Below are 22,659 nucleotides of genomic sequence, written 5' to 3'. Positions count from 1 at the left end.
TGTAAAATGCATATTTGAAGCGTGTAATACAACCATACATCTCAATGCTCCAAAGAGATGGAATAGTTAATAGTTTCATTTTAGCTCACTATGTAGGCCAACACTAAGCAAAAATATCATGCATAGTAAAAAAAAGGGGGGGAGATAAATGCAGCACAGGCAAACTTTGCTACACAGTGCCAATGGTATTCGGATCTTACTGTTATTTTTACACAAATAAGATAATGGGGGTGGTGGTGAGAAATAATGTATACATAGTTCCACTTGAAAATGGAAACTGTTTTACATTGACACAGAATATTGAAAAGGGCTTTTAAATTCATCCGCAAATTATTTTTAAACTAACAATTTAAAGTGACTACAATGAATATAAACTTTGCACCTGACTCTGTAAATATTCAGCTTCTGGGAAAATCTACAGTCTTGGATAAGTCAGGTTCTTCTCCCTTCTGAGAATTTGATTTTATTAGCAATCAGAAAGGATATTTAATAAATATTTATCTGTAAGTTTGACTTGCACCTAGAATCTAAAAATGAAGGTAAAAATGCTAGAAACTTGTCTTACAGTCACTTTTAAATCTAGCAAAGACATGCACTACAAAAGAAGTTCATACACTATCAAAACATGGAACCACCATTTTTTTTAACCTTTATTCCATAACATGGGAGTTCTTTGCCATTAAATTTACACTAGAGAGCCAATGTCAAGTTCAACCTTATAAGTATATATCATTTGAGCCTGCTAGTCACACAAATCTCCGACATTTGCAACCTGAGTAACGCAGCAGTGGAAGTGCAGAAATGTGGCTATCGTAAGTTGAAATGGAGTATCTGCCCTCACTAGTCAAAAGATACCTAAAAAATTATGGTGGTGACATGAGTATTTTAAACAAGCCCAATAATGAGATGACATTGAGGAGCTGTAGTGACGTGTTCAACAGGGAGGTTTTTCTGCCTTCACATGGTCCCATCAAATAGTCCCCAATACTAATCAACAGTTGCAAGAAGATGCTTCTGTCAAGGAACAACTGCATTCAGCCACTTGATATATTAAAACAAAAAGTTGTTTCAAGTATCTGCTAACATCAGACAATTGCTTGAACATTACTCACTCTATATTTAAAGATAGGTAGCCGTGTTGGTCTGCCATAGTCAAAATAAAAAAAATCCTTCCAGTAGCACCTTTAAGACCAACTAAGTTAGTTCTTGGTATGAGCTTTCGTGTGCAAGCACACTTCTTCAGATACACACTTCTGTATCTGAAGAAGTGTGCTTGCACACGAAAGCTCATACCAAGAACTAACTTAGTTCGTCTATATTTAAAAGCAACTAAATAGTTAACAAAAATTTGCACAGACACGTCCCTAGTGGACTTTGTGCTTTGTTTTCCCTAAGTTCAGAAGGTCTGTTTACTATGTTTTGAGTGGGTGGGAGTGTTTCTGGTGTTGTAATTCTCTCTAGTTATGACAAGACTACTTCTGCAAAAAAGAAGCAGCGTTGGTTGTTAGGAACGATCCGAGTCAAACTCAGATCTGTATTCGACTTGAAATCCTTTCGTAGGAATCCTTTGACTCTTTAGAGCTTGGCAAAGGATACTGTACATAGTTGACAATAATTTGCAGACTACAAAAGGAGATGGAACTACTAGCTTGGAAATTCCATGGATTGTTCCCTTTGCTAGCAAGAAACAGATTAGATAGCATAATAATAACAACAGATAGCATAATGATAAAATAATCATAATAGCATACACACAACCCGCAGCTACTTGTAAGATTTATCCCATTGATCTGTTTTAACATTTGGTTTTTAATTTTAAAAAATTAATTGATAGGTTTTCTGTTTTTACTAATGTATTTCTTTGTAATTGTTTAAAGTTTTTTCTTCTTAATTTTTTTTACTGTGTTTTATGTAAACCGCTTTTGTGTTTTCCATGGTTTATAAATATAATCATAACCATAATGTGCTGCTTTAGATTCTATTGCTGTTGTTTTATAGTATATGTTTTATTTTATTTTTCTATTACTGTATTTCTGTTTCTACTATAAAACTGTCCTGGGAAAGTTTATTTAAACAAAAAAATATACAACATTTGTTTGTTGCAGGTGGCATTTTCATTGATAAATATGATTAATAATTATTATTTTGTGTGGGACAGTTATTGGCTTGGAGGGGGCTTGTTCTTGATTTTATTGTGTATTTTGTGTTTTTATCTTGTATTTTATGTTGCGAACCAGATGAAGAGTGGTATACAAATTCAATTAATAATAATAATAATTCTGGAACTCTTCTCAGGGATGGGGTCACATTTTGGCACCAATTTACTTTTCCGGGGGTAAAGAAAACTTGCTGTTACTGTACGCAGAGCAAAAATGCCTCTATGTTTCTGAGAATGTATCTGTACAAACTTCTAGTATCTAAGTATTACTCAATTTCATTTCAAAAACACACACTATGAGAAACTGAAAAAATATTACTATCTAAACAAAGCATTGCTAAGAAGGCCTTGAAATAGGTGTGGTAGCAAGATTACTTCATTAAAGAGTACTACTTTAAAAGACGGGAGTATTCTTACTGAAAGCTAGCAAAAGATTCCAGTAATAGTAAACGTGAGGAACAAAAATCACATTCTATATGTGCCAGGGTAGAGAAAGTATAAAAAGGCAAACACAAAACAAACAAACAAAAATGGTTTGGGGACGAGCAGAAAAAACATATTTTAAAATCTTCAGCAGTACAGTGGTACCTCTGGTTATGTACTTAATTCGTTCCGGAGGTCCGTTCTTAATCTGAAGCACCACTTTAGCTAATGGGGCCTCCCGCTGCCGCCGCGTGATTTCTGTTCTCATCCTGAAGCAAAGTTCTTAACCCGAGGTACTATTTCTGGGTTAACGGAGTCTGTAACCTGAAGCATATGTAACCTGAAGCGTATGTAACCCGAGGTACCACAGTACAATGAAGGGCAAGATGAAACTGCTACTTGTATTTTGGATGAAGAACATGAGGGACAGAGGGATGCATTTATAGGAAAACTAGTAGGATACTGGAATCTGTATATGTAGCTAGATAGTCACATGCTTTCTTTCCCTCATTATGCCCCACAATCTAATGTCATAATCACCACTTGTGCTTAAGCAGCACAAGTCCCATTAAAATGATTTGGCCTTACACCTGAGAAACTATTGAAATTAATATAATTAGAGAAAGTCTAAACCTGGTACTGAACAGTTTTGTTCCCTTTTTAGCTGTATCATATAAATACATACTTGAGCTGCTTTCCAAGTGTAAATTAATTCTAAACACTAATTAGTATTCATTGGTTTAGGTAGGTAGCCCTGTTGGTCTGCTGCAGTCAAAATAAATTTAAAAAATTAAACAATTGTCCAGTAGCACCTTAGAGACCAACTAAGTTTGTTCTGGGTATAAGCTTCAGTGTGCATGCAGACTTCTTCAGATAGTGTTCCTTTGTGTAAGTCAGGTCTTCTACTCAAAAAAAAAAAATATGAGCGTTTGTCTCATCAAAATTCCCCTTACAGACTGCAGAGGAGCTGTCAAGCTATTGAAATATATAGTGAACTACTAAAATATTCAAGTGTAATGAACAGAGCAAGTAACACTTCTCAGAAGAGCTCGGACTTTGATAATCATATGGATGGAGTGTGTAAACATGCAATATCAGCATGAAACACCAGCACAAACAGAAACATATGCATCAAGGAACTTCAGCATGCTTTTCAAGACTTTCTATCATTAGACATGAGGAACATTTGCCCAACCTTTAACGCAAAACTGCTGTATGCTAAAGTACCGCCACACAATTTTCCATTACTTTCACTATATGTTTTAAGGAAATACTAGTAAATTATTACATTATTATTAAAGATTATTATTAAAGGTGAGGCGCCACCAATGAAAAGAGCCAATATTATGTTGCCACCCTCCAATGGAGGGGGAGCATGAAGTAGGGCCTCAGATGATAATTAACGGCTTCAGGTTGATTCTTGTGAACTTTCAAGACTGATAGAAAGCAAAAGACATGCTGTCCTACATGCCTAGATTACTACAAAAGTCTGAAAATCAAATACTTTTTAATTTCTACCTCACACTAAGAATATGGCATTTGCCATACGTTAACACTGAGCAAGCCATGGAATAGAATGCTAGGTTAAAGAAGCGTAATGTTATGTATGTTTATTCAGCAGTAATTACTACTGTGTCTATTTGGAATAAGAAGAAGAAGAAGAAGAAGAGTTTGGATTTGATATCCCGCCTTTCACTCCCTTTAAGGAGTCTCAAAGCGGCTAACATTCTCCTTTCCCTTCCTCCCCCACAACAAACACTCTGTGAGGTGAGTGGGGCTGAGAGACTTCAGAGAAGTGTGACTGGCCCAAGGTCACCCAACAGCTGCATGTGGAGGAGCGGAGACGCGAACCCGGTTCCCCAGATTACGTGACTACCACTCTTAACCACTACACCATACTGGCTCCCATAAGTGTATTCCTTTGGACTACAGTCTGAGGCTAATCTTTTACACACTTACTAGATGGTAGCTCAGTTGAATAGGGTTTACTTCTGAATAAACATGCATAGTATTGCATGCATGTAACCTAGAAACATATGCCTTGGCTTGCTCTGGAAATGGGGAGAACAGGGATTTATTGTTACAGATACACACACACACACACACACACACACACACACACAAACATGCTTAAAGAATATAGGTACTGTCTCAGGAAAATCCACAAAATCTATAGGGAATTAGATAGGTTGCTGCACTCTGCACCAATAGCTATTCTAAAAACTTCTCAAATAGGAATACTACAGTAGTCAACTGAAGAGTTGTGAGGTGCAGGTGACTGACACAAAACCCATTCTCTCCAGATGAAGCCACAATTATATTATCAGAGGAAGAAAATAAAATGCAGGCCTGGTTGCAGCTTATTAACAGCGCATTCAGAAGTAGTCTTGAGATGCAAAAACCTGAGAAAACCACATCAGCAATCATCAGCTGACTATACTTCTGAAGCTGGATTTCCCAACCCTATTACTTCTGTTTTGCCTGAAACTAACACTGTCCCCAACAAGATCTTCCAGGCACTGCTTAAGAACCAAAGTTGCTGTTCCCATATATGATCTTCACTGAAAACCAGAATTCTCATTATCATGCCACATTTAAAAACTCCACTGAGTCTTTCACAAGGCTTCAGATTGATCTTAGAAAGTAAGGAAAGAACAGAACCAGTATGATAACATGTATGCCTGTGAATACAAGTTTCTGGAGAACCTGAAGAAGAGTGCTATTGTACTCATGTGCTGCTTGTGGGCTCCTCTATCTACTTGCTTGGCCAGTGTGAGAAAAGGGTGCTGGACTAGATGAGCCTTTGGTCATCATCATCATCATTTTTAATTTGTATACCATCTTTCTGTCTTACAATACTCAAGGCGGTTTAGAAGCTGAAGAAACAAAAAATGTACATCTTATAACAATCTAATGCAATACAAAAATGTGATAATAAAACATAACTTTAAAATAAGCAACCTACATCAAAAAAAGTAACATTCAACAATAATTAGAACAGTATAAAATAATAATATCAGCGTATAAAAGTTAAACAGAAATTCACCCTTAACAGTTACAATAAATAATTTCTAAACTATAATCAATAAAACAATGGCAAGCCACAGTACATAAAATAATACAATAGAAATTGAGAAGCAGATACTAGAGGTTGGAGCAAGGCAGGTGGAAGAAAGCCTTGCATCCTATATGATACAAGCCATTATTTTGAGCTCATAATCCTACAGCACGAGTTTTATACAATTAGAAAAGAACAGAGCCAACACTCACACACTACTTTAAACCACAATTAAGAACCCAGGCTTGTGGTTTACCTCTCTGCAAAACAGGTCATGAGCTTTAACCAATGGTTGTACTCTAGCAGCAGAACAGTCCTGTACTTCTCTACTCAGAAGCAGGACCCGCTGAGTTCAATAGGACTTGTTCCCAAGTAAGTGCATACAGCAGTGGTTCTCAAAGGAGAGGCATGCCACATGGATGTGGCAAGGGAGGTTGGCAAGTGTGGCGGCAAGACTCAAGGACAATCAATATTATATTTTGGGATTGATTCGTGTTCTTATGTACCTTCATTATTTTATACTTTTTGGGGATCCCATGATCATATTATAAAGTAGCTGTGTTCTATGTTATAAATCAAGCACTGCTGGGAGTTATTTTTTTTTTGTACTGTTATTTCTTATCAATAAAAAAAATTCAGTGTTGAATGAGCAATTTTTTTATTCTGATACTGTGGCCCAGATAAAAAAAGTTTGAGAACCAGTGGCATACAGGATGGCATCCTTAAAGGTTTCTCAGCATGAACCATTTTGACTACAGAACTACAACATTTTCAATTTCTCCAAACACTGTACCTGCAACTTCCCAAATCAATACACACAAACCGGTTCAACGCACATATTCAGAGCAACCGCTACAGATGGGCTACATATGCATAGGAAGGACATTAACAATGCTTCACTACTAAACTTCACTTTCAAGGATTTCAAAGATTCATTTTCCATCTTGTGATTAATTACTTAATCCCTCAGAGAATTTCCAATTTTCATGAAATTTCTAAAAAATAATTTTTTTAACCTTCCCCTGCTTTCATTGTACTAAGCTGCATTACACATTTAAATCCTAGTTTCCCTCATACATATATATATATATATATATATATATGGGGAGGGGGTTATGTATCACTCATACTATATTTGCATAGGTCTGTAACATGTTTCTTATGGGAAAATAACAATAAAGATCCTTAAAATTATTATGTAGAAGTTTGTCAGCAAAATCATTATCAGTAATTTCTGTTTAAGCCTCCATCTCATCTGTTTCCCTCCACTTTTGTAGATTTTTAGTGTACAGAAGAATGCAGAATACTTTTGAGACTGTACTCATGTTCCTATGATAAGCCTTTAAGGCAACTGCCTGAAAGCTTTCAGCAGCAACTTTCTGGGACAGGTACAAACATGGCCAAAAAGCAGTGATTTGTCTCAGGAGACGTGTTTACAGGAATTAAATTAATCTTAGTACAGGCTTCAACATGATTTTTTTTCAAAAAAATTAAAAAAAAAATCCTTTGGTGTGTGAAATGAGGCCCATTCTGAGGCTAAAACAGAACTTCCAGTAGAAATTACAACTACAGATGTAATTAGCCACCAGTCAATACATTCCCCCCACTTCTGATTACAACGCAGTTGGGAGAGTGACGGTGAAACTAGCTGACTCATAAACAGAACAGAACACATAACCAGACTAGTCAAGGTAATTAAAAATGTGTGGGCATCCCTTAAAAAAAAAAAAAAGCTTGCATGGGAGGACAATTATTGCAATATTTTCTCTCCTATGCACTAACAGCCTAATAAATACATGAAGATAAAATGCAGAACATGTACATTACTAGTCACATTGCCAAATATATAATTAACTTACTCAAACACTTTAGCATGGTTTGTCTTTTCAGATGGTCCCAACATTACACCAAGAAGACCCACTAATGATAGTAACATCTAGATGCCAGACACATTTATAAAAGAAGAAGTCTTCTGGAAGAAAATGCACTTGAAATCCACAATTTGCTTAAAATTTTGGCTGTAGAATTGGTTGTGTGTTATTTTTAGCAGCTGTCTTGCACGTATACACGCTCCTACAATGGTCTATTCATGTGAACAGTGTAACAGTGGAAGAAAGTCACAGCTCAGCTTCTACGAGTACTGATTTCTGGTTTCACCTATTGCTCAAAGAAACCACCCTGGATCTTTCACAAGTGTTCTCCTACAACAGTTACATGAGCAGGTGAAAGCAAGGTTATTAACCAGCTGTAAGTAAGGCACAGTAATTTCTCAGATCTCTTGATAAAAGAGAATCAAAACAACTCCTGGACTTGCAAATCACTAGGATTAGAGAAGACTACCGATGTTTTCAAATCATAGAATCAGAGTTGGAATACAGTATACAGTAAATGTCAGTTGTCCATTCATTCAGTTCAGAATGATCTTCTGTTCAAAGGTTAGCTTGGCAAAGTGGCCAGGAAATAATTCATTCTACAGAAGTGTAGGTTTTTTGCTTGTTTGCTTGTTTGCTAAACCTCTTAATGGTCGGACAAAAATTAGAACAACCTACTTGAAAATGCATGCTGTATTACTGATGTCTCCTGAGCACACGGTGTAATATAATCATAATAGTTTTGAAAGGGTGAGAGGCTGGTGGTATGTTAAATCATGCCATCTGTAGGTGCTTTATATAGTTCCATTTGCTAATATCAAGCCATACGTTTACAGTACTGCTCCTATCATAACCAAGCCAGGGGGTGTTGTGTTACTATGTTTAATATTTTACCAATGCTCAAAGCATTTTTTTTTTGTTAAGAGTCGGATTGTTATGCAGAAAAATCCCACAGAGTTTAATAATACATACCTTGTAAGTTAGTAGTAGTTGTCTTTTTATGTTGTAATTCCATGTCCAATCACCAGACTGACTTTACATTCCAAGAGCGTGAACTGGGTGGAACAATGGAGTAACTACTTGTCATCCTCTCCCCTTAACATACTAGGAGCTTAAGTAGCTCCATATGTTTGCTGTTTACTGATGTATATAGTTGAGCAGAGCAATTCAAAGAAGAAAAATACGGTAAACCCTGTCTCTCAAAGTTCCTCTCATTATCTCCCCTTTTGTACAGGTGGGTCCCTGAAGCCTTAACTGCTAATAGGAGACTAGTGGCAATCAGAAATGGGCATCTGATTCATTTTCTACAATACTCCAGTGTTATGCTACATTGAGAGCATTATAGCAAATGTAAAGGGTGGATCAGATCCAGCCACCCAGTGCATGGGGCCCAAATTACACTACAGAATGGGTCCAGCTCGGACTTTGGGATCCCAGAACCTGCCCAAGGGGGTTTTGTGCTGATGCTGGGCCTGAAGCTGCATGAGGGAAATGATGGATTAACAAATATGTGTCTGTGTCAGGTACAGTTTAGAACAGATCTTTGTAAAAATTACTTTCTTTAAAAACAATTGTTAACTCAGTTATATTCTCACAAACTGAAAGGTCTTTGGAATGGCAATATTGTTTCCAGGTAAATGATCCTTTATGGGGGGGGGGATCCCTGCTCACTGCAGATGCGTCTTCAATGCAAGCAGCCACCAACAAGCCAACTTCATTTGGGTATGATGAATCTTTTATTTTCTAAATCAACGATGGTCTATGGTTATGAACCAGGGGGTGAAACTAAGTGTTGTGTATAAAACACAGGACTGTGCCAAAAACCTACATACATCCTGACATTATTACACTGCACCTTTTTCCACTCCTGTCTGCAACAGCCAATGGCACAAATAAATGTCAAAAGAATCCAAATGACAAAGGGACTACAACTGTTTTAAAACAAATCATCTATTTCCACAGAATATCACAGGTGGTAGTGAACACCACTCTCACTAGTAAGTTGTGTGGATGTATTAATGATCATAAGAATGTGAGCAACTACATGCATTCTCCTTGCAGATAATTACTCAATCCAAGTTAACTCCCATGATCCTCTATGTATCTGTGGCACACAGTACAGGAACCCCAAGTAATTGGTGTGCCATTCTCTACCAGACAATCTACTGACTGTGCACAAAGTTCCTAAATGGTCATGGAATACTTGCAGTACCCCCAAGTTCATCTATGTGCTCATCCAGGCAAACATTCACAATTAAATGGGTCATGTAGAGCACTGCCACAAAACTACTGATGTCAGGGCCAGCATGCCTCTGAATATCAGTTGTTGGAAATCCCAGTTGGAGAGAGTGCTGTTCACATTATATCTGAATGAATTCTAAGAGTCATTTGTACCACAATGAATTGATAAAATAATATTAGTATTGTTTTCGAACAGCTCCTTAAAGACCTCTCCAGAATATATTCTAAAGGAAAAAAACTGAACTGTTGAAGTACACAACCTGGAGAAGAGTACTAATGCACACATTGTATATCTCAGCATTACCATATTGCATGCTGATCCACGTAAAATTTACAAATTAAAAGAAAACGTATTACTGCAAAAAATAATAACATAAAAATAGAACACGTCACACAGGAAAGGAATGCATATGGATTCAAACATTTAGGAATGCTCATACTATGTAAATATTCTGAAGTACACAAGACCCATGCTGAAATGTCCGCTTTCAGATCTTCCTCAGTTTTTTAACTCTTTGCTTTTGTAGAGTTCATGGTACCTATATGTTCATCTTCAAATGTAAGCCAGCAAAACCCCACAAAGTAAAAATGCTGTCAACACTCTCTATGCATTTGATGGGCTCAGTGCAATCTCCGTGTGATAGAAAAGAGCTAAAGAAACGGCTAGAGAGTTCCCAATTCAGGTCAAATAGTAATTAGCATGGTTTGTTCAGATATTAATAATGTAATATATAATAGCCAGTGATTAAGTCACATGATATTGTTCACTACTTTCTAAAGTAGGGCAAGTACTCTACACCAGTATTGCAAGGGGGGGGGGGGCATCATGGCAGTTGGCAACCTCAGAATTTGGCAGCATAGTTTAACCATCAGCACTAGCCAGTGTCTCAGCCAGCCCAAATTCTTCCCCTCCGTCTTAGCAACACTTATTCTCTGCTCCATCTTTAAAGGGACAAAGAAATGAACACATATAGAATTCTCTACTATATGCATTTATATTGCTTATTATCACAAGAATGGGGGGGGGCACCAATACACCCCAGGATTATGTACTCAATTATGCAGACTGCGTTGTATTTATGTTAAGGAAAGTAAAATCAGAATATCATTTTCACTTGTTAGGTCTACTGGGACCAGAGGCAGGCTGGGCGTCAAAACCTGTCCTGTAATAATTCCGATACCAACAACCTTGTGTAGGCGGACTGTGTAGAAATAGCTTGCAATCTGTTAGCAGCAGCACCTTAGCATGAAGCCTATTTTTTCAGAGAACTACAAAGGGAATTGTACAATCAACCACTAGAAAAAAACCCCAATGCCTACGTCAACAACAAGTTGAAGAAGCCATTGATTTATATTATCTCAAATTCACTTTTGCATCTTTAGAGGTTACTAGATTAAAGGACAACATGTGGGTAATCATGCTAGAAGCGTTTTCAGTTTTGTTTTGAACCACAAAGTATAGCATTGAACAAGTTCATGTTTTATTGCCCCATTCAAGATGTAGAGTGTATGGAACTTGCAACCAGCAACATGATAGAGCACAAATGGTATTTTTGCCACTAGGGAAAGGTTAAACAAAACACTTCTCAAAGGAAAAACAGTTGACAGGAAATGTGATCTGCATATCCACATACCCAACAGTACTAAAAAAAACTGAACAGCTAACAAGAATTGCCTTGCAGCTTGACAGGAAAACTCACTGGTCAGGAAGCACTGAAAGTATTAATAAGAGAGAAAACTGCATATCTGGTGATGTCACGTTTCACATCAAAAAGCTGATGCTTGACCCAGATAAACATTTACTATAAATATTTCATTTTCAATAGTGAAGCTATTTTTGCTTACTTCAAACCACAACTGAATCTAAAAACAATTCCACAGTGACACTTTTCACAATAACTTCATGATTCCATTATATTCCTGAAACAGCCCAGTACTCCTCACTTTGCTCTCTATACTTTCACATAAATTTTGAAGCAAGAGAACTTGTGCACCAGTTTTGTTTGCCTAAGAACAGAGAAACATTTCAGGAGACCAGACTTTGTATAAGCAAAAAAGCAGTCGTCATTTTCCTGACCTAGTTCAAACTTAGATCCAACTTTGAAGATATTTACTATAGAACAAAAAGGTAACAAACAGGTTTAAACTCACCTCTGGGAATAAATTGTGTGCCACTTGTTTTAGTTTTTGGAGGAAAAAGCATGAATATTAAACCACTACACTTACGAAAGAAAAAGAAAAATGTTCAAGTCAAAAGCAAACACAGATCTGCATGACCTCTCTCTCTTTTCCCGGGGTTAGGAAATCTATGAAGAAAGAAGAGAAATGAAGCTGTAGTGCAAGGCACATTGGCCTGGAAAATTGCTCATCACTTCCAGTTCCAGAACATGGTTGTGCAGAATCAAAACTAGGCACAATCAAAATCTTAAAACCTTTTATTTACACAATCAAGGAGGAAAACAAGACAAATGTTTCAAGAATTAAAGAAAACAGTGTTAAGCAGTCAACTGAGGAGGGGTGGGAGCCATGATGTAAAAAGATGCTTCGATCAAGCTAATGAAAAATTCAAATAGGTGGAATTTGCTCAGTTGATAACGCTGCACTGATATTTGAATAGCCAGCTCCCCTCGGAGTCCAGGTTGTAACAGAATTCAGGCCAAATTATTACTAAGAACTGGGACACTGTGGGAGGGGATACAACTCTAAGGAGAAATGTAAGTTGAAGAAAAAGACTAAGGGAGTCCTTCTCTGGAACCAGAGAATGCTGTCCAACAAGATTGAGTATAACAACATTTCTCTCACCCCACCCAAAGCAGCAAACAGCAACAATTATAGGCTAGAGCCACTACCCTGAAACTAGGACGCAAGGGCATTTTGCAATTAGACAGGGATGCAACATAAATAAATTCTAATAAAGTTTGAACCATATTCACAATCTGTATCACCTGAGCATGAATATAAATGAAAATAAAATGTAAGGAAAAAGTTCAAGATACAGTGGATTCTATTTCCCTCTTGTCTGGTTATTACATTTCCAGAATAGACATACATACAGAAAATACTCCATTCTTTCTTTCTTGGTACACTGGGCAGGAATTAACATATAGATTCCTGTTAGAAACTATTCTTACGCTAAAAATGTCCCAGGTAAAGGAATAAAGAGAAGCTGGGTTATGAATTGTGGACACAGGTAGCAGAGATCTACTGCTGCTGGACAAGCTACATTCATTTCAATTAACTGTTAATTAAGTAAATGCTGGCTATTATTAATGTATTTATTTATTATTTAGAAACTGCCCTTTATCCAAAGATCCCAGGGAAGTGTACAACATTAAGACCATAATTTACGCAGCATAATAATAAAAACCAAATACACAGCATAATAAAATGATGATTATAACAGTCTCTCTCCACCCCCGCCCCCCAATTTAACAGGTTATATGTTATGTAATGGCAGAAGGCCTGGGTAAAGAGGAATGCTTTCACCTGGCACCTATATGTAATGATGGTGCCAGGCAAGCTTCTCTCTTTTTATATATGATATTTTTTAAATTACTAGGCAAGCTTCTCTGGTGAGAGAATTCCACAGACAGGGAGCCACAACAGAAAGGGCCTGTTCTTGTATTGTCACCCCAGGATCCTCCTCAGGGAGAGGAAACATCTGAAGGCAGCCCTGTTTAGGGATGTTTTTAATGTCTGGTGCTTTGTTGTGTTTTTAATATTCTGTTGGGAGCTGCCCAGAGTGGCTGGGGAAACCCAGTCACATGGGTGGCATACAAATTTATATTACTGATTATTATTAATAATTATTATCATTAACGTGGAGAAGGGCCTTGGATGACAAGCACAGGTTCCAGGTCAGTTCGTATGGCAGGGGCAGTTCTTAAGGTATTAATGCCCTGATCAGTGTAAGCCTTTATAGATCAGCACCAGCACTTTGAACTGGGCCCATAAATTAATTGGCAGCTTGTGTAGTCGGGCCAGGATCGGTGTTATATGCTCAAACCATCATGCTCTGGTGAGCAACTTGGCCATCAAATTTTGTACCAGCTGAAGTTACCAAATGGTCTTCAGAGGCAGCTCCATGCATAACACTTTGCAGTAATCCAACTTAGAAGTCACCAGAGCATGGGCCACAGAGGTTTGGCTATCCCTGTCCAGATTGGAAGCTCCTGCAGCCAATCGGAAGGCATGGAAGCCCCGTCAGACTTTCGGGTTCCAAAGAAAATTCGCAAACTGGAACACTCACTTCTAGATAACTTTGATGTTGTATCCCTAGTTGAAAAGTTACTATCTTCACTGATTTAGTAAATGGGGAACATGTAGCTCTTGAGGTGTTGATGGACTCCCTGCTGCAGAAGCTCCTGCAAGCATGGCGAATGGTGAGGGATGATTTTAGCTGGAGCTAAACAGCATCCAGAAGGCCAGGGGTTCCCCATTACTGAAATATACCACCAAATTCAATAGGCACCACAACACAAATACAGTGGTACCTCGGGTTAAGTACTTAATTCGTTCCGGAGATCCGTTCTTAACCTGAAGCACCATTTTAGCTAATGGGGCCTCCTGCTGCCACCGCGCCGCCAGAGCACGATTTCTGTTCTCATCCTGAAGCAAAGTTCTTAACCAGAGGTACTATTTCTGGGTTAGCAGAGTTTGTAACCTGAAGCGTATGTAACCTGAAGCGTATGTAACTCAAGGTACCACTGTATAAATTATGAGGTAGACACTGATTGAAAACCACTGTATGCTGTTGTTAAAATTTGTATACCACCCTTCACCCAAAGATCATATGGTGGTTCACAACATAAAAATACAAAATGAGAACACAACACATTCTGAAACACTGGCCAAAAACCACAAGGTTTTTCCTGGGGGACAGGTAGGAGGGATAAATTATACCTTAATGCACAAGTTTTAGAGTAAGCCACCATCAAACTACCTCATGTGATTATTCTAATTTCCATCAAGTCAGCTGTCTGAAGAAAGGACTATATGGCAGGAGTTGCCTTGTCCTCCCTGTCTGGACTTTGTCATCTGCTTTGGCTGTGGATCTGATGTGTTGAGTGGGGTAAGGACTACTTCAGGGAACAGACTGCTCTTTGTCAAGGGCAAGACACCCAGAACCACCAAAGACATTGTATAGAACTGTAATAAATGAAACTTTAAGAAATTGTGCTTGAACTTGCTTTTCTCTCCTCTCTCACATCCCTTTTTTCTAGTATGTCCTATCTTTTTAGATTGTGAGTCGGAGAGCAGGGACAGTCTTAGGACTGATTTTCTGTAAGCTACTCTGACAGCCTTTTTACCCAAAGGGCAGGAGGTATAAATGCTGCAAATAAATAAAGCACATTAAACAGCTCAAAAAAACAAAAACAAAAAACAAATTCATCATAGTGAGCCAGAAAGCTATGAACACACTTATCCTTTCTGACTCAGAGACAATTAATGAATCTTTTCACATCACTAAGTATGTATAAATTGGATTTTAACCAATTTCAATAGTCACTGAGCCTTGCTTTGGGAGAAATGCCACCCTCAGGCTAAAGCTTGACTATCAGATTCCTCAGAGGTATATGAGGCAGCTGTCAAAAGAGTATTTTGCCCAAGTTGTAACCAAAACAGGAGTACTCCATTTCTGCTTAGATAGTATTGCTTTAGCTCAGATAAATGGAGGAAACCCAAACACAGAGGGGTATTCTTGGGCTGATTTTTTTTTTTTTTGAGTGTGCAGTTATCTGCCAAAGCAGCCTCATGAGTAGGCAAAAGGCATTCTGTGCAGCGCCATAATCCTGGATGACCTCCCTCATATTTGGCAGTAAGCCACAGCCATATAGCCAGCACAATCATGTCTCACCACACTACAGGCAAGAATTGCTGAGAATAGTAGGTATGATAGGGAGTTACTTTATGCTCAGTTTATGTACATAAATTCAGCCACAAAACATACTAAACACATGCTGATTGCAGCTAAAATTGCTGAATGTAGTAAGAACACACCAATAAGAATTTCTTATCCTACAAAAGCAGTGGTGTCAAAAGCCCACTCAGCCATAAACCTAACAGGAGGACCTTGGGATGAAAACTCTGTGCCTAACCTACCTGTTCTGAAAATGAAGTGGAACACCATTGTATGCTGCCTTAAGCTCTGCCCAAATAAGTCAAAATGCAAAACTAATATAGAAACTAAGGCTGCAATCTTGACTTCACTTACTGGGGAGTAAGTCACATTGAATTCAATGGGATTTACTTTTCAGCAGACATGGTTAGGGTTGCAGCAACTGCTTGAATACTTCACAATACAATTTCCACAAATGAAGTTTAAAACATACGAAGTTTCCCTCAGCGAAAGCAACTAACAAGCAGACTCAGTTACTAAACTCATGATTCAAATTTCAGCCAACCAGGTTCATCGTGTGAAAAACTGATGGTCATCGGAATCCATCCTAGTTTGTACAAACAGAAATACAAGACAAGAAATAACAACAACAAAACAACAACATTGGGTCTATGTAAGCAACTGCTGACTTCTAACACTAAAGAACCTGTGCAGGACATACAGTTTAATGTACCACTCCCAGTAAGGTTAGCAGGACATCTCATTTTCAGAGCAATTTATATTTCTTTGTATTTTAAATTAGCAGCTAACTTAAAAGATAAAATGAGTAGAGAAAAAGGACTTTGCCAGCTGCTTGCTTCTATATATGGTGAAAGGGCATCTTCAAGCAACTGAGTCAGCTCATGAGTATCATTACTTACATAAATCCAGACAAGGAAAAGTATGGGCAATCCTAGAAATTTTGTGCCTAATCATTCTTTAAAAAAGTTAAAATTAAAATTGGGCTGAATTTTAAGAAGCCCCATGTTCTCTTTCAAACAATCCAACTTTAATTTTTAATTTTTTTATAAAAGAGCATTCACTTGTTTTTCCCCGCTGAGCAAGTTTTCAAAGTCCTGGGAATGTAATTCATTTTGGAGTGTATCCCCAAAACATACAACAAAAATGCAGTGCTAGTCGCTTATCAGTAACTTTAGAAGATACTGTTTCCAATGAGTGTCATTTGCATTAGTGGGAAGGTCCGAAAGGGTAAACGTGACAATGAAGACTGCCACAAGTTCCCACTCATTCTGTTTCGTGAATATCCTTATAAAGAAAACAAAAGAAGGCACGTACAGAAGACTTTGGCAGTACGCATGACTCTTTATAAACCCAAAGTACAGTACAGCTTTATTTCTTGGCTGTAATTTGATACTACATTCCATGTATCAAGGAAATGGGTCCCCTGCTGGTGTAGGAGGAGCACCTCTCTATTGATGGCAGAGGCAATCTATCTGCAGAAGCCAAGGGCTGCAAGCTCAGATGGTAGTGCTGATAACGCCAAGGTTGCAGGTTCGACCCCGATTTGGGGCAGCTGCACATTCCCATATTGCAGATGATGCTCAGGGTCGCTTCCAATTCTACAATTTTATTATTCCAGGGAATGTTGGCACTACAGGAGCAACACACAGGTGTAAGCCTCAAGAATTAAACAGTAAGCAGATGTGTGTGGAGACATACAGAACCGCCAAATATTTTGTTTTAGAATTTTGTTGCACATCTCTTGCATTTGAGTGGAAGCGTGATTCACAAATGCTTGTAATAATAAAATTAACCAATCAATCTAATCCTGACAGGGGTTTCCCAAGGTCTCAAGTCATAGTCACCCCCAGCACTATTATCAGTGAGCCTTTTGCCTAAAGACTCCAGGGGCTATACTTGGAACAGTTGCATGCTGTTTTATCCAGCATATGTAGATTACAAATTAGAGGTCTGAACTACTTGTGCAAGCTTTGTGCAAATGCACTGTCAAACCATCTTATGACAGCCAACTTGCACATCCTGGCCACCAGTTACATGGCTAGCCAACTACAGAACTGCAAGGGGCGGGGAACTTGCCTTTTTTTTCTTATCTAAACTAGTCCACCCTCATTCCTACTTCTGCCTCCTTTCAAGTAGTACTCTTGACTTCACACACACCTGTTCAGACTTCTTGATTAGAATTTTCACTTTGCAATTCCCATTCTGCTCCTCCACGACCCAAAGTATTGGTTGGTTTGCGCAATGCACCCTGCACTGGGTGTATGATAGTAGTAGATAGGGCATGTCTGTGCATGTCTCCAATATCTCCCCCCCCCCCCCGGCTTGTATTTCTGTTTAGTCGAGGAACACAATTGTGGATCAGAACACCACAGCACAGTCCCCACATTCTGTCAAATTCCAATATGATGGAGGCACAAACAGGCCTTCCTGCAAAGGCCTGGTATATTGCTTGCAGACTCACTGTTAATGCAAGGGGAGTGGAGAGAACAGGGCAACTATGCCCTATAATTAATCCTCCATACACAGATGCTACACCTGTGGAAGACTGGAGCAAGCATCTGTTATTTTAAAAATACTTATATCAGTGGAAAGTGGGACTCTCTTATGATGGTTGCAGGCCTTCCTCAGGAGCCTCTTTCAAAACATGATGTTATTCCTTGGTCATCAATGTGTGGTCCTCCATAGTGGAGGTCAATGATGTCCCCCATAGTGTTTAACAGCTACATGGTACTTCTGGGAGAGATCATCCAGAGATTTGGAGTATCTTATCATTATACAAGCAGCTCATTTCTTCTTTTTATCCAATACCAAGGAAGCTGTTGATGTTTTCAATCAGTTCCTGGAGGCAGGAATGGGCTTGATGATGAAAGCTAATAAACTGAAGCTTAATCAAAAGAAAGCAAAGGTGTTCCTGCTCAGGAAGGAGGCGCGGCTCTTGCGGGCTTTTCCCCAAGAGGGAGAAGGGACTGACTGGCCGTGTCAGTCCCTTCTCCCTCCTCATAGAAAAGCACGCAAAAGCTGTGCACCCTTTGAAGAGCGTGCAGCTCTTGATGGCTTTTGTGGGAGGTGGGGGAAGGGACAGAGGGCAGCCCCTCAGTCCCTTCCCCCACCTCCCGGAAAAGTCCCCAAGAGCCGCACTCCCTTTCACTAGCCATGTGGAGCATGTGTGCGGTTCTTGGGGGCTTTTCCCCTGAGGAGGGAGAAGGGCAGCCCGTCAGTGATGGGCTGCCCTTCTCCCTCCTGGGGAAAAGCCCCCAAGAACCGCACACATGCTCCACATGGCTAGTGAAAGGGAGCGCTGAGCAGAGCCTGGGGTGCATACAGGCTCTGCTCAGCGCTCCCTTTAAAAATTTTTTTTCCCCAATTGCATTCCCCTTCTAAAAACTAGGTGCGTCTAATGGTCAGGTGCGTCATGTGGTGCGTTGGATTGTATACCTTGCAGTATGGTTATTCAATTGGTGGCCAGGAGTGCTTTTGCCCAGTTTAGGATAGTGCAGCAGTTAATCTCCTAAGGAGGTAAGATGTAGTTAAAGAGCACAAGTCTTCAGTTGATCCAGAATGCAATAGCAAGGATATTAGTAGGTTCTCACTCATGGGCAATATGACACCTATTCTGTCTTGGCACGGGTTGCCATGTCTCCAGGCACAATTTAGTGTTTATGATTGCCTTTAAAATCCTAAATAGCTGGGATCCAAGATCCTGTAACCACATCCTGTAACAACTTGCTCACTCATGAAGATCAAGTGAAGAGGCCCTTTCTGTGCCCCATTGATGGTGGAAGCATAGTAGCTTGGAACAAGAGAAGGCCTTCTGAGTGGATTCCTCAGTATTATGGAACACTGCACCCCATGAAGCATAGTTGGCTTACTCTTTGGATGTTTTCCACCAGTTAGTGAAGACTTTTTAAATTATTCTGGCAAGCTTTTAGCCTATCACAAAGCTAATATTTTACCTTGGCTTACAACTCATAGTTTGTTGGGAAGAAGGGAACCACAAGGCTGGGTTCAGAAGCATGGCAAGCCACGCTCTGGCATGTTTCATGCAAAGTTACAGCTACAGCAGCAGAAGAAAATGGATGCCTTTAAGCAGCATGAACCAAAGTGGAAACATTTAAGCAGCATGAACCAGCACACTGCTTGTTCACAAACCACTATTTCTTCTAAACTAGAGTTCAATCTGACAAACAAAATGGACTACTGAGTACCCAACATCTACTGACTGCTTGTCCTAATGGTATTGGGGGGGGGGGATTGCAACAAACTGGAGGATGGAAACATGTGGACACTAAAAATGATTATATTTTCACATGCACTTTGCTTCTGATGAGTGTGCATTTTTCAGTTTCATAACAGCGGAATGGGAATTATATAGAGGAAGGAGAAACAGAAACATCTGACTTTCTTGCAAACTATATACGACCTTTGCTAAAAGCTAAACAAACTATGAAACTGCTTTGACTAGAGTGTAAAATGAATCTTCTAATTGGCTTAGGAAGCTAATTAGTAAGAGAAGCTTTAGCTCTTAAAAACTAATGTAAACTCTCAGAGCTTTTCAAGAGCTGTAAAGGGTTTCATTAATGATTAATAAGAGCAAACGAAATAATTCCAGTTTTGAGAGCTACAAGCAATGTAGTTCAAAGGTCATTAATTGAACCTACATTGGGAAAGTGGGAAAGTTTATTAAACAATTACCACTGTACACGGGCCACAATAAAACCTCACAGGAATCACATGTATATGCAGTTAGCAAAAAATATTGGGTGATATCCACCATTAAGTCATATTCAGAAAAGACAAAATGAACATCAGTGGACTCAAGTAACTTAAGTCCACTGATTTCAATAAATTCACTCTGAATATTACTAATGATACAGGTGTGCTTTTTCTTCTATTTGGGGACAGAATTAAATCTTGCAACTAAATTGGATGTGTATCTGGAAAATTATCTTGAAAACAACAGGTAGGGAAATTGTGTTCCTGAATGCAGAACTTTCAAAGTGTGTCCCACTTCAGAGCATACTGTCCATGGTTAGTCAGAAACAAGTCCAACTGTATTCAGTGAGGCTTACTGTCAGGTAATTGTGCAGAAGACTGAAACTGTAACCATTAGTTTTCTTGGCAATCAAAATAATTTTAAAATCAGCTATTTAAATCAATCCATCCTGCTAATATATATATATATATATATATATATATATATATATATATATATATGCATCTGCCACAAAGCTAAACTTACCATTGTGAATGCTTACAGCTGATTGATATTCTCACCGGCAAAACCTGCAAGTGAAAATCTGCAACACATACCGAAACAAGATTAAGCAGACAGCAGCAAAGCAAGCCATTTTTGCAAAAGAACTTGCTAAATGTTGCCTGCATAGGAATCAAGATGAGTGTGAGCCTCCATTTTTAGCTTATCTCAATTCACAGTACAGTGACAGCCTGCCTGTGAGTGCTTTGGAGCCGCCTTAGAGCAGGCTTTGGCCTGTCGCTGTACTGTGCACTGGAAACTTGTCTTTCAACTTCATACTCAAATAAAGATCACAGGGACATCACAAGCTCTACTGCGCCTGCACTACCTCCACTCATTCCAAATATGACTAACATCAGAATACCCACACATGCCCCCACTGAAAATGAACACACAGTAACAATGCACGATGAGGCTGCATCAAAATTCATCAACTGCAAGGAAATGAAGTAAAGAGCAGAAGCTTATATAATGGTTTCAATTGGCTGAATTCAGGCATACAATGAAGGAACAGAACTTGGTTAATTCAGTGTTTACAGTGTTAAACTGATACCCCAACAAGTTCTCATAGAATTCATGCGATTTTTAGGAGCTCCATCTATAAACATCAAATTTTACACCAAAATTTCTGCATGCTTAATATATTCCCTTTACTTCAGAAAAACCAGTGAGTGGGAGTGGGATCAGAACTAATAATATTTGAGGTTTCCTTGGTTTTTTTTCTTATCTGGACATGATCTTTCAAACATGGGCAGAGTGACCATAGGCAAAGGAATCTCCAGACTTTGGGGATAGCCAATATAATGCCATCCACGTAATGTTGGAGTTCAACCCACATCAGCCCCAACCAGCATGGAAAACGGTTAGGGATCAGAGTAGAGTCCAACAAATAATGGAGGGCACCATGTTGGCTATCCTTGCCATAGGGCTTAGCAACCCCATTTCTCCCCTTCTCCAATATGTGCCTGTGTGCAGGCAGCATAGCAGAGTAGCTTAGGGAATTAGAGGTCTATGTATTGTGGGGTTATGAGATGGGGATACCTGTTCCATATTAATTGCATGTTGTGTTACTCACATGCATGCTGGAAGCAGAGGGGCAGGGCAGAATCAGGGCTCTGTTAGGGATTACGGCAATCCCTCCAAGGTTGAGCATTGCACCTGTACTAGGACACACTGTATTCTTACAATCCTACCCTGATAGGGACTTGAGATAAAATAAGAGAAACTATGTTCAGGATGCTTACATAACTCCCTTGTTGTTTAGAATACACATCAAGGCGTGCATCTCCGGAAGTTCTTTATATGTAATACCTGGAAAATGGGGCGATTAAAAAAAACAACACCACCACCCACTGACTAACGATCAGGAAAAATGCTTTATTTCTTTATGGGGAGAAACCAATTTAGTTCAAACTCCATGATTAATTTTCTACTGCTTAAGGAAACAGTGTTTAACACACAGAGCACTCATACATTTAAACTTAACAGGTGTTAAGTTGTGTTAAGCTAAACCAGGCCAACCGCTTTAGAAAACGATGTAACATCTTATGGAAGCTAGTTTCTTGAACAGTCAGACCTACTACTGTTGTTGCAGCTGGTAATTAAATTACTGCACCTGACAGCATTGACAGGCCTACAGTCAATGCTTGACACCTCTAATGTAGTGTACAAGACCAGGAATAGCAAAACTGGTTTCAGAAATTCTAACAGGGCTTCAAGTCTGAGGCACAACTAGGAAGATTGATGAAGTATGACTGGCTGTTAAAACAGTACTATCTTTAAAAAAGCAGTTTT

The 22,659-nt window shown here is 38.9% G+C and overlaps 1 protein-coding gene across 11 annotated transcripts in view; it reads right to left on the bottom strand.

Annotated features, from left to right (window-relative positions):
• The window catches only part of NCOA2 (nuclear receptor coactivator 2), a 127,976-nt gene that overhangs the window by 79,967 nt on the left and 25,350 nt on the right, over positions 1–22,659 (bottom strand). For 2 of the 11 annotated variants that reach the window (XM_081013269.1, XM_081013272.1), the window contains exon 3: positions 11,903–12,057. The exons of the other annotated variants lie outside the window; for them this stretch is intronic. The gene's annotated coding sequence lies outside the window, so the exon portion shown is untranslated. The remainder of the gene's footprint in view (positions 1–11,902; positions 12,058–22,659) is intronic. 11 annotated transcript variants of the gene reach the window in all.

Source organism: Podarcis pityusensis (assembly GCF_964106645.2).
Source record: "Podarcis pityusensis genome assembly, chromosome: 7".
Classification (NCBI taxonomy): domain Eukaryota; kingdom Metazoa; phylum Chordata; class Lepidosauria; order Squamata; family Lacertidae; genus Podarcis; species Podarcis pityusensis.
The sequence above is the reverse complement of the archived record's forward strand: the minus strand, read 5'-3'. Positions and strand labels throughout refer to the sequence as shown.